Here is a 12,359-nt window from a genome sequence, read left to right as displayed (position 1 = left end):
CTGTGCTGAGTGCAGACAAACTTGTGGTTTATGGAGAGGGATAGCCACTTTTTCAGTAGTTGTAAGGGCAACGGTCTGGATCATGAACTGATCTGGCCTCGTAACATCAATCAACATGCCCTAGCTGTGCCGGTACTGCGTACAGCTTAAACGAAAGGGAAGCTACAGCCGTTCCTTTTACCAAGAGCATAGAGCGCTACTGTATAGCTAAGTAACGTTCCATTCTGTTAGGTAACATATTTCGGATGCAAAGGAGGCCCACTTTACGTAGTTGAGAAAGAAGAAAATTTAGTTGTGATGCGGTCAGGAATGTAGTAATTGGCAATAGAAGAGAAGGAAATGTAGAAACAAAATATTGACTGGGTGATTAGAAAGGAAGGGGAAACCACCGTTGGAATTTTGCACGGAGCTTAGTTTAATCATCGCTAACACATGGTTTAAGAACAATGAAAGGAGGTTGTATATGTGGATGAGACCTGAAGACACTGCAATGTTTCAGACTGACAACGCTAAAACAGAGATTTTGGAATGAGACTTTAAACAGTAATACATTTTCAGACACTGATGTCAACTCGACCACAATTTATTGGTCACAAACTGTAGACTACAACTGAATTAAATATAAAAAAAGTAATAAACTAGGGAGATAAAGACCTGGATAAGATGAAAGAACAAGTATCTGTTGAATATTTCAAAGGTAGTTTTGGGAGATGAGAGAGCGAAAGCAGCAGAGGGTCAAATAGGCAAAAAGTCAACAGCTCAAAACAATAGAAGCATGTGTAATTAGGGGAAAGATAGATCGGACCTCTCGGAAAACTACACACACTTTTGGAGTAAAGAGAAAATACTGCACGAATATCAAAACCATAGATGTCGAGCCAGTATCAATCAAAGAAGGGAAAGGTCAAAAGAGGAAGTAACATAGAGAGAGGTTAAGGAACTGAACTTGAAGGAATAATATAGAAAAGGAAGGGAAAGTTGATGAAATGGTACGTATGATACTGCGAGAACAATTCAAGCGAGCACTGTAAGATCTTAGTAGAAAGAAGGCCCCTGGAGTAGATGACATTCCCACAAAACTATTGATATTCTAGGGATGACCGATGTGCAAGATGTATTAGAGAAGGGAAATACCCTCAGACCCCAACAATAAAGTAATAAGTCCAGTTAGAAAGACACGATATGCTAACAGGTGTGAATATTGCCGAACTATCAATTTAATAATTCGTTGTTGCAAAATACTGGCACAAATTTATTCACAGAGTTGTGGTGTCAACCAGAGATCGCGTTGCCACATCAGAGTCGGCAATGTGAATCGATACAACAGACGTTAGCGACGTTTCTTTGCAATTCACAGCGACGTATAGGAGGTGCTCCTGAAGAATATAGCTTTCTCCCAGCACTGCAGCGCCCTCACGCTGAGGTCAATATAGTGTCGACCATGAAAGAGCTCAACCAGTTCGAGACCTCAGCTACAGCAGCCAACACCACCGTATAGGACAGTGAAAGTTAAAGTTTCTGATGAAATGTACTTCCGCAAATTTGGCATTTTCTGCTGCAAGAGAACAGTCTGTTAATCTGTGCATGGGGTGCTGCTTTTATAGTCGGTGATGGGTGTAAATTATCAATCAATCCTGTGGCAAAGAACTGTGTCAAAATTAAGTAATCTTTTGCTCATTTTTGCAGTAAAGTGAACTAATATTTCATTTGATCTAGTCTGATGAGCCTTTACCTAGAGCAAAGAAAGGACCACCAGTTACTGACGGATAATGTTGTTTCGTCTAGCCACAACAACAGTAATGGGAGAAACTGGAGTAGCTGGCCTCGGAGAAGAACATTTTGGGTTCCAGAGAAATAGAAGAACACATGAGCCAGTACTGACCATTCAGTTTAACTTGGAAGATAGGCCAAAGGAAGGTAAATCGAAGTTTATATGTATACTTAGAGGAAGCTTTTGACAGTGTTGACTGGGATACACAGCTTCAAATCCTGGTGGTATCAGATATAAAATACAGGGGACGAAATGATATTTATCACTCGCATGGAAACCAGACGGCATATATAAGAATCGAAGTGCATGAAATGAAAGCAGTGATTAGGAATGGAGTGAGATAGTTTGTCGCCTATATCCAATATTCACTAAGTGCATTGTGGAAGCAGTAAACGCAGCAAAAGGAACCCTGGAAGAAGAAACATTAAGTTTAGGGATAAGAAGTAATTACTTTCATGTTGGCTGATGACGTAATTCTCTCAAAGAAAGCAAGGGACTTGGAAGAAATATCGACACAGGAATAACAAGAGCAACAATCAAGGGATTGATTAGTAAGCGAAACGTCAAAAGTAGTAGATGAGTTTTGCTATTTGGGGACCAACATACCTGATCATAGCCGAAAGTAGATAGGACAGAAAGCAAGAAATCCATTTCTGAAAAAGCGGAATTTTTTAACATCTCACATAAATTTAGGTCTAAGGAAGTCTTTGCTTGTAACAAAAACGCCCTTGGACCCGGGTCCGAAGCTAGGCACTGCTCAAATTTTGATCAGAAACCGTCAGCAAGAGGCCACCCTCGGAGTGTCCGCAGTCTTATCAAAGAGGATGGAGAAGCAGACACAGCTTCAGTACACTCTCTTGCTCTTGGCGTAGGAAACTGCCCTTAAAGGAGGAAGAATCAGCAGTAATCAACGGCATATGGATGCAGAAGTCAATGGAAACCACTGCAATTAAAAATGTCCTGTGTATCCAAAGCACATGTTGCATGTTAAAGGTAAAGTGTCTTGATGGTCACTCCAGTTGGATTAATCCCCCAGTCAGATCACCGGGAGCGGACTACCAATGGGGAGGTGACCATGAGAAGAAGCTTGAGTAACATAGGAAAGGGTGACGTTCTACTAATCAGGGCTTGGAATGTTGAAATTTTCCACGTGGTAACGATGTTATAAAATGTGAAAGGGGAAATGCTAAGAATCAGTCTACATGTAATGGACCTCAGTGAAGTGAAGTAGAAAGAAGACAAGGATTTCAGATCAGACGAGTAAGGGGTAATATCAACACCAGCAGGAAATGCTATACGGGGAGCAGGATTCATAATGAATTACTGAATTACTGTGAACAGTTCAGTGATAGGGTTATTCTCGTCAGAATAGACAGCAATCCAGCGCCAACAACAATAGCTCAGGTAGGCATACAATGTCGCAAGCAGATGTTGAATGTGTACGACGATATATAAGTCGTAGTTCAGTACGTAAAGGGAGATGGCAATTTAATAGTCATGCTGGACTGGAATGTAGTTGTAGAGGCAGGAGTAGGAGAATATGAAATTGTTTGTAGGAACGAGAGAGTAGAAAGACGGATTGAGTTCTGAAATAAATTTGGGCCCAGTAATAACGAATATTCTGTTCAACAATCACGAGAGCAGGAGGTATACTTGGAAAAGGCCGCAGATGAAGGAAGATTACGGTTAAATTACGTCATGATTAGACAAAGATTCCTAAATCAGACACTGGATTATTAGGCATACCCAGGAGCAGATATACACTCAGATCACAATTTCGTAATGATGAAGAGTAGCCTAAAGTTTAAAGACTAGTCGCCGGCCGGTGTGGCCTATCGGTTCTAGGAGCTTCAGTCGGGAAACGCGCGACCGCTTCGGTCGCAACGTTCGAATCCTGCCTCGGGCATGGATGTGTGTGATGTCCTTAGGTTAGTTAGGTTTAAGTAGTTCTAAGTTCTAGGGCACTGATGAGCTCAGATGTTAAGTCCCATAGTGCTCAGAGCCAGTTGAACCATTTTTTAAAGACTAGTCAGGAGAAATCAAACCGCAAGACGTGTATACGGAAGTACTAGAGAATGAAGAGAGATACTCTGGAAATTCTCTGAGGCTATAGATATCTCGATAATGAATAGCTCAGTTGAAGAGGGATGGGCATCTCAAAATATGCAATGACAGAAGCTGTAAAGAAAAACACAGCTACAGGAAAGGTAACTGCGCAGAAACCATAGGTAACATAAGAAATACCTCACTTGATCGATGGATGAAAAAAGTACAAAAATGTTCACGGTAATTCATGAATACAGAAATACATGTCACTTAGGTGTGAAATAAATAGGAAGTGGAAGGAAGTTAAGACTAAACGGCTGCATACAAAATGTGAACATATCGAAAATGAAATGATTGTCGAAAGGACTGACTCAGAATAAAAAAATTTAAAATTAGCCTTGTGTGAAATTAAAACACGGGCATTAACATGACGTGTGCAATGGGAATTTCAAAGATAAATACAGAACAGAGAGTGAATCAGTGAGAAGAGCATATTGAAAACCTCTGTGAGGGGGAGAGCTTGTTTCAGGGCGTGACAGAGGAAGAGACTGCAATTATCAGGGAAGAGATGGGGGAACCTAGCATTAGAGTTAAAATATAAAAGAGCTCTGGAAGACTTCAAATGAAATATGGTAGGAGGGAGAGGTAACATACTATCGGAATTTCTAAAATCGTTGGGGAAAAGGCAAAAAATCGACTACCTTATTCACTTTGGTGTTTTGTATGTATGAGACTTACTATATACCATCAGACTTTCAGGACATCAGCTACACAATTCAGACTGATGCAAGAGCCGACACGTGTGAGAACTATCGCACCATCAGCATAACAGTCGATCCATCGAAGTTGTTGAGGAGAGTAATATACAGAAGACTGGAAAACAAAATTCAGAATGAGTTAGATGATGGTCAGTTTGGCTTTAGGACCGGTAAAGGAACTAGAGAGGCAGCTCTGAAATTCAGGTTTATGGTGGACTAAACAAAAATCAACACACGTTCATAGGATTTGCTGACTTGGGAAAAGCTTTCGACAGTGTAAAATAGTGCAAGACGTTCCAAGTCAGACAAAAATACGGGTAAGCTATAGGGAAAGAAGGGTAATTCGTAGTGTGTAAAAGAACCATCAAGAGGGAGCAACAAGACAGGAAGACCAAGAATGATCGAATTAAAAGGGGTTTAAGACAGAGATGTAGTCTTTCATCCTTAATGTTAGATCTGTACGTCTAAGAAGCAGTGAAAGTTGGCTGGTTGATGTTTGGGAGGGAACCAAACAGTGACGTCACCAGTCCCATCGGATTAGGTAAGGATGGGGAAAGGACGACGGTCGTGTCCTTTCAGAGGAACCATCATAACATTTGCGTGAAGCGATTTAGGGAAATTACGGAAAACCTAAATCAAGATGGCCGGAGGCGGATTTGAACCGTCTTTCTCCGGAAAGCGAGCACAGCGTGCTAAACAATGCGCCACGTCGCTAAGCAGCAATGGCGGTAACTAAAGAAGTTCCAAGGATGAGATTAAAGGTCAGGGTGAATAGATATCAGTGAAAAGTTTCGCTGATGGCATTGCTATCGTCAGTGAAAATCAAGATGAATTACAGGATGTGTTAAATGGAATCAGCAGCCTAATGGGTACAGAATATGGACTGAATGTAAATCAAGAAAGATTTAAGTGATGAGGAGTAGCAGAAACGAGAACGACGAGGAACTTAACATCAGTGTTTGGGTCACGAAGTAGACGAAGTTAAGTAATCCTACTACATATGAAGCAAAATAACCCAATATGGACGGAGCAAGGAGAACATAAAAAGCAAACCAGCACTGGCAAGAAGGGTATTCTTGGCCAAGGTAAATCTATTGGTATCACTTATAGACCTTAAACTGAGGAAGAAACTTCTCAGAATGTACATTTGGAGCACAGCATTGTATGGTAGTTAAACATGGACTGTGGGAAGATCGGAACAGAAGAGAATCGAAGCATCTGAGATATTGTGCTACAGAAGAATGTTGAAAAGTAGATGGACTGATAAGGTAAGGAAGGAGAAGGTTCTCCAGAGAATCGTCAAAGAAAGGAATATATGGAGAACACTGACAAGGAGAAGGGACAGGATGATAGGACATCCGTTAAGACATGCATGGTACTAGTGGGACTTCAGAGTGTAAAACTCGTAGGAGCAGATAGTTGTTGGAATACAGCAAGTAAGTAATTGAGTACATAGGTTGCAAATGCTACTCTGAGATGAAAAGTTTGGCACAGAAGAGAAACTCTTGGTGGGCTGCATCAAACCGTTCAGAAGACTCATGACTCAAGAACAAAACAAACGGAAATGTCTTATTGAGGTATTTGTCCACAGTGTAGGCCTACTCCTGTATGGCTGAAAAACACAGACAACAACGAATGCAGACAAGACGAAAATATAAGCTTTTGAAACATAGTACTAAAGAAAAATGCGTAATGAATGAAATGAATTGGGAAGAAAAGAAATTTGTGGCATATTTGACTAATATAAGGGATCGGTTGATAGGACACAATCGGACAGTCAGATACCAAGGAATCGTGAGTTTCATTTTAGAGAGAAGCGTCTCGGTTAAAAATTGTAAAGGGAGAGCAAAATACACTCCTGGAAATTGAAATAAGAACACCGTGAATTCATTGTCCCAGGAAGGGGAAACTTTATTGACACATTCCTGGGGTCAGATACATCACATGATCACACTGACAGAACCACAGGCACATAGACACAGGCAACAGAGCATGCACAATGTCGGCACTAGTACAGTGTATATCCACCTTTCGCAGCAATGCAGGCTGCTATTCTCCCATGGAGACGATCGTAGAGATGCTGGATGTAGTCCTGTGGAACGGCTTGCCATGCCATTTCCACCTGGCGCCTCAGTTGGACCAGCGTTCGTGCTGGACGATCAGACCGCGTGAGACGACGCTTCATCCAGTCCCAAACATGCTCAATGGGGGACAGATCCGGAGATCTTGCTGGCCAGGGTAGTTGACTTACACCTTCTAGAGCACGTTGGGTGGCACGGGATACATGCGGACGTGCATTGTCCTGTTGGAACAGCAAGTTCCCTTGCCGATCTAGGAATGGTAGAACGATGGGTTCGATGACGGTTTGGATGTACCGTGCACTATTCAGTGTCCCCTCGACGATCACCAGTGGTGTACGGCCAGTGTAGGAGATCGCTCCCCACACCATGATGCCGGGTGTTGGCCCTGTGAGCCTTGGTCGTATGCAGTCCTGATTGTGGCGCTCACCTGCACGGCGCCAAACACGCATACGACCATCATTGGCACCAAGGCAGAAGCGACTCTCATCGCTGAAGACGACACGTCTCCATTCGTCCCTCCATTCACGCCTGTCGCGACACCACTGGAGGCGGGCTGCACGATGTTGGGGCGTGAGCGGAAGACGGCCTAACGGTGTGGGGGACCGTAGCCCAGCTTCATGGAGACGGTTGCGAATGGTCCTCGCCGATACCCCAGGAGCAACAGTGTCCCTAATTTGCTGGGAAGTGGCGGTGCGGTCCCCTACGGCACTGCGTAGGATCCTACGGTCTTGGCGTGCATCCGTGCGTCGCTGCGGTCCGGTCCCAGGTCGACGGGCACGTGAACCTTCCGCCGACCACTGGCGACAACATCGACGTACTGTGGAGACCTCACGCCCCACGTGTTGAGCAATTCGGCGGTACGTCCACCCGGCCTCCCGCATGCCCACTATACGCCCTCGCTCAAAGTCCGTCAACTGCACATACGGTTCACGTCCACGCTGTCGCGGCATGCTACCAGTGTTAAAGACTGCGATGGAGCTCCGTATGCCACGGCAAACTGGCTGACACTGACGGCGGCGGTGCGCAAATGCTGCGCAGCTAGCGCCATTCGACGGCCAACACCGCGGTTCCTGGTGTGTCCGCTGTGCCGTGCTTGTGATCATTGCTTGTACAGCCCTCTCGCAGTGTCCGGAGCAAGTATGGTGGGTCTGACACACCGGTGTCAATGTGTTCTTTTTTCCATTTCCAGGAGTGTATGAACACAGTAATCCGGTTCAGATGGGTGCTGGCTCCAGAAGCGATTCGGAAATAGAGTATCGTGCAGTGTTGCATCAAACCAAACATCGCAATAAAGACCGCAACAACAAAGACAACTACGGCTTCATTTGTTCCTTATAAAGTTAAAATGACGTCAAAGTAAAAATGTGCCTTATGAACTGCAACTCTCATCAACCACAGACTACAAGATAAGTGCATCCACATGAGTTGTGGATTTCGCATTCTGTATTAGCAGCAGGAGCTCACATTACGACCATTTTAAAGAAATATAAATAGTTCTTCACACAGTATCATCCTTTTACATCGATTTACGAAGGTGACTTAAAAAGAATTCCAGAAAACTGTCAGAGCTTCATGGGAAGTAGCGTCACAAGCTAAGGCATATGTGTCTGTGACCCATACTCTCCCAGTTCAACAATCCGAAACCCCTCTGTCTTAGTACACAACAGTTCATTAATACTGCACGGAAGACCGCAGCTCACCCTCGACTGTCCTTCAATAGCTCCATCGAAGACACTTCAAGTTCAGATGCTTGACCTTATGCTCAAATTGTAAACGCTATATGTCCTTTTTCCAGCAGCTGCACAATCTTTTACGAAGTTGAGTCTCTTTCGTCAGCGATTTTAAAGTGCAAATGCTAGTGATAGGGTAGAAATGAAGTTATTGCTTTACACCTTTTGTTGCCGCACGAAACTGAACCTATGAAAATGACAGGGGAAACGTTGCGTGAAATACAAAAATGGTTCAAATGGCTCTGAGCACTATGGGACTCAACTGCTGAGGTCATTAGTCCTCTAGAACTTAGAACTAGTTAAACCTAACTAAGGACATCACAAACATCCATGCCCGAGGCAGGATTCGAACCTGCGACCGTAGCGGTCTTGCGGTTCCAGACTGCAGCGCCTTTAACCGCACGGCCACTTCGGCCGGCTGCGTGAAATACAAAATGATACAGAATGGTAAATAATGGCAAAGCGGTCTAATACTAAACACATATGAGCTTACGGAAGAGCATTCATACGGAAGTAAGCAAGAAAATTTCCGGCGATAAAACGGCGGTACGCTTCCTTTCTGGCCTGTGAGTACTTTCGATACAAAAAATTTGAATCACGATAGTCACCAATGGTCCCATCTTAACTATTTCTTAACAAATGAACGTTTTTCAATTGAGTGTTCAAGTAACTGAGACCTCAGACTTCGTAAGTAATTTCTACTCACCCCTCATTGTGGCGGTCTTTTCTTACCAAGACACGCACATAAACTTGATGCATTTAATTCATCCCGACATTGTGTATGCAAACTGTGCCCCTCAGATACTGCAAACGAAAACTTTATACTGTCACTATAGGCCCAATGATGTAGATTGTTTCCTAGATTACCGTGCACACGTGCTAACGTCGAGAACGTTTGCTGAAATATACTGAACTATTTGTTGAAGTTTTTTCATCACAAGCTCCAGTTCTATGTTCTGAAAATGAAATAGAAATGGAACTTTGGAAAAGGTTTTGTACATTCGTATATCCTTATAGGTCTTCCAGTTACAAAAATCCTAACAATGTTCTCACATTTCAAGTTTCGAAGCCACGTGTTTACGGCTTCGTTTTCTTTTAAGAGTAGTGTCCAATGCATCCTTCGCTGGATTCTGAAGGGGTATTAAGCCGGAATATTTTCCTATAAAACGGGGTTGTTTTCCATGTCTTACATACGAGGGGCGTTCAGAAAGTAAGCTCCGATCGGTCGCGAAATGGAAACGACTATGAAAATCCGATAAAGCTTTGCACAGATGTGTTGGGTAGTGTCTCTAGTATAACCCCAGTTAGCATCACGTCGCTCTTCTCATTTCTGAGCTCGCAGTGAGTGCGTAAAGATGTCTAGAAAATAGTGTCTGCCGCCAAGTACGAGGGCCTGGTGAGAAATTTCGCCTGAAGCTATGCAGCTAACATTACATAACTGTCGTGCTGTTTCTTCTTCAAGACAATTCTCAGCCGCATTCTGCAGGGGCAATGAAGATGCTCCTGCATCGTTTTCAAATGGAAATGTGAGATTACCCACAATACAGTCCGCAATTGTCTCCCCCTGAGTTTCATCTCTGGTCACATGAACCGCTGTCTTTGAAGACAACATTTTGACACAGACAACGAGGTGTAGGCCAGCGTGGAGAATTGGCGGAAAGCACTGGCGGCTGCCTTCTATGATGAGGCTATTGAAAAGTTGGTACAACGCTATGACAAAAGTCTAAGTCAGAACGGCGACTACGTAGAGAAGTAGCTGAAAGGTGTAGCTAATTGTTACAAGTAAAACATTTCTGATGTTCACTGTGGTTTCAATTTGGCAATCAATCGGAGCTTACTTTCTGAACAGGCCTCGTATTTTTAGCTTTATCACACGGTTTATCGTTCTCCTTTAGGTAGGGTTTCCCTTTCCAAGGAAAACAGAGCACCCTGATTCCGTATATTAGGAAGTTCTATGTTGACACTGATAGTGTACACCTACTACTGCTACTGCTACTGATAATAGGTACACGCTATCAAAAGCATTGAGATGTGAGTTAGGTTTCATCCTCTTGAGTTCTTGAGATCTTTCGGAGATGAATTGACAAAGGAAAATGATAGCTCAACTGCTAAAGAAAACCCTTAACACCTGGTAGAAATAATACTGGAGACATTCTACCGAAAATATTTGCGTGTAGCGTGATGTTGCGTGAAGTTAACAGGAATTAAAGGGCAATGCGCACACAGGTGCAGTTAGAACAAAATTATAATATAAAAACAAAGTTAGTTTAATTTAACAATTTCACATCACATACGTAATATCACAAAATGACTAAAGAAAAGTGATTAAAAGTAAAAAAGCAAAAAATATATACATTTTTATAGTGCTTCATACGGGATATCACATATGTGAGGAGTCTGTTACTTAAACATCAAAGGGGACTAAAATATGCCCCGACTTAGCTTGTCTCATTAACAGACTTCAGAACAACAATCAGGGGTAAAAAGTGATAAAAATACACTAATCGCCTAAGAACGTACAGTATAATAAGGTGGACACGTAATTCTGAAAAAATATTGCAGCCAAAGTTCATAAAATGCATAATTTACTACGAAATAGGCTTCTCACTACACCTATAAGAGCCACAAAATTATGGAAATATGTCTTTCATAATGTATATACGTAATGAAATGAGCTACAGAATGTTTTAATGTGGACAGAGTTGTCAATGTTTTCAAGAAGCAGAAATTTACTTTATAGTACGAATGAAACTTCCTGGCAGATTAAAACTGTGTGCCGGATCGTGACTCAAACTCGGGATCTTTGCCTTTCGGGGGCAAGTGCTATACCAGAGTGAAAATCTCATTCTGGAAACATCTCCGGAGCTGTGGCTAAGCCGTGTCTTCGCAATATATTTTCTTCCAGGAGTGCTAGTTCTGCAAGGTTCGCAGGAGAGCTTCTGTGAAGTTTGGAAGGTAGGAGACGACGTAATGGGCGTGAGTCGTGCTTGGGTGGCTCAGATGGTAGAGCACCTACCTGCGAAAGTCAAAGATCCCGAGTTCGAGTCTCGGTCCGGGACACAGTTTTAATCTATAGTACGAATGTTGCGTTGCACTCAACAATGTTCGAATGACGAAGCATAAACGTCTTGACACAATCGATGAAAAATTTTCGAAGATGGACAAGAACAGCAAAATACCAGAACTTAGAATTTCGAATCGAATCTTTTCTAGTGTACTCAGTCTCACACAAAGAGAAACCTGAAACTCGGTTTACATACGTAAATAAACGTGTTAAATAAATGTATTTTATTACTTACAGGTAGCTCAATTTCTGATGCCGTCTGCACCATCGTACCAAAAGTGAACACCGCGCCGTCAGTTAATTACACTCAAAACAACGAAAATTGTGTTGCACCAATAAGGCAATTCTTCTGCTTCCTCAGTTTGCAAGTAAGAGGTCTGTATACTCCAGTTGTAAGCATCAGTGAACCAGGCATAGCATGAAAAACAGTATGCAGTCTCATGTGACACAGCGTAGGTTTAGCACAACTGTAGATACTGTTTCAAACATCAGCGCTAGAATGACAAAGATTCTCTGTCGGTAACATCAAAGAGTAATCTAAAACATGAAATCATTATAGTCACATCTGGTAATACTTGTAAGCAGTAAAAGTTTCGGAGCAGTTTTTTGATAACTTTTTGCCGTAGCAATCTTCGCCAAACTACAGCTTATTCACGCGTTTGTAAAGAAAGATGATCAGATATAAGTACCCCATCACAGCCTGAGGATAGCGGATTATGTCAGCAACTCATCCTAGGATGCTCGTAAACGCAGATACGCCGTTAAGCGTGAAGCTGTAAATCACCATTAAGCACTCGGATTTAATGGCTGACCTGAGGGTACCAGGGAGGCGTCTTCAGGGAATCTTGGCGGCTACGCTTCACTGGAAACAGCAGCCTCCGAGCATTACAATCTCGCTGGAGGCCTGTC

Source organism: Schistocerca nitens, chromosome 5, assembly GCF_023898315.1.
Source record: "Schistocerca nitens isolate TAMUIC-IGC-003100 chromosome 5, iqSchNite1.1, whole genome shotgun sequence".
NCBI classification, from domain to species: domain Eukaryota; kingdom Metazoa; phylum Arthropoda; class Insecta; order Orthoptera; family Acrididae; genus Schistocerca; species Schistocerca nitens.
The sequence above is the reverse complement of the archived record's forward strand: the minus strand, read 5'-3'. Positions refer to the sequence as shown.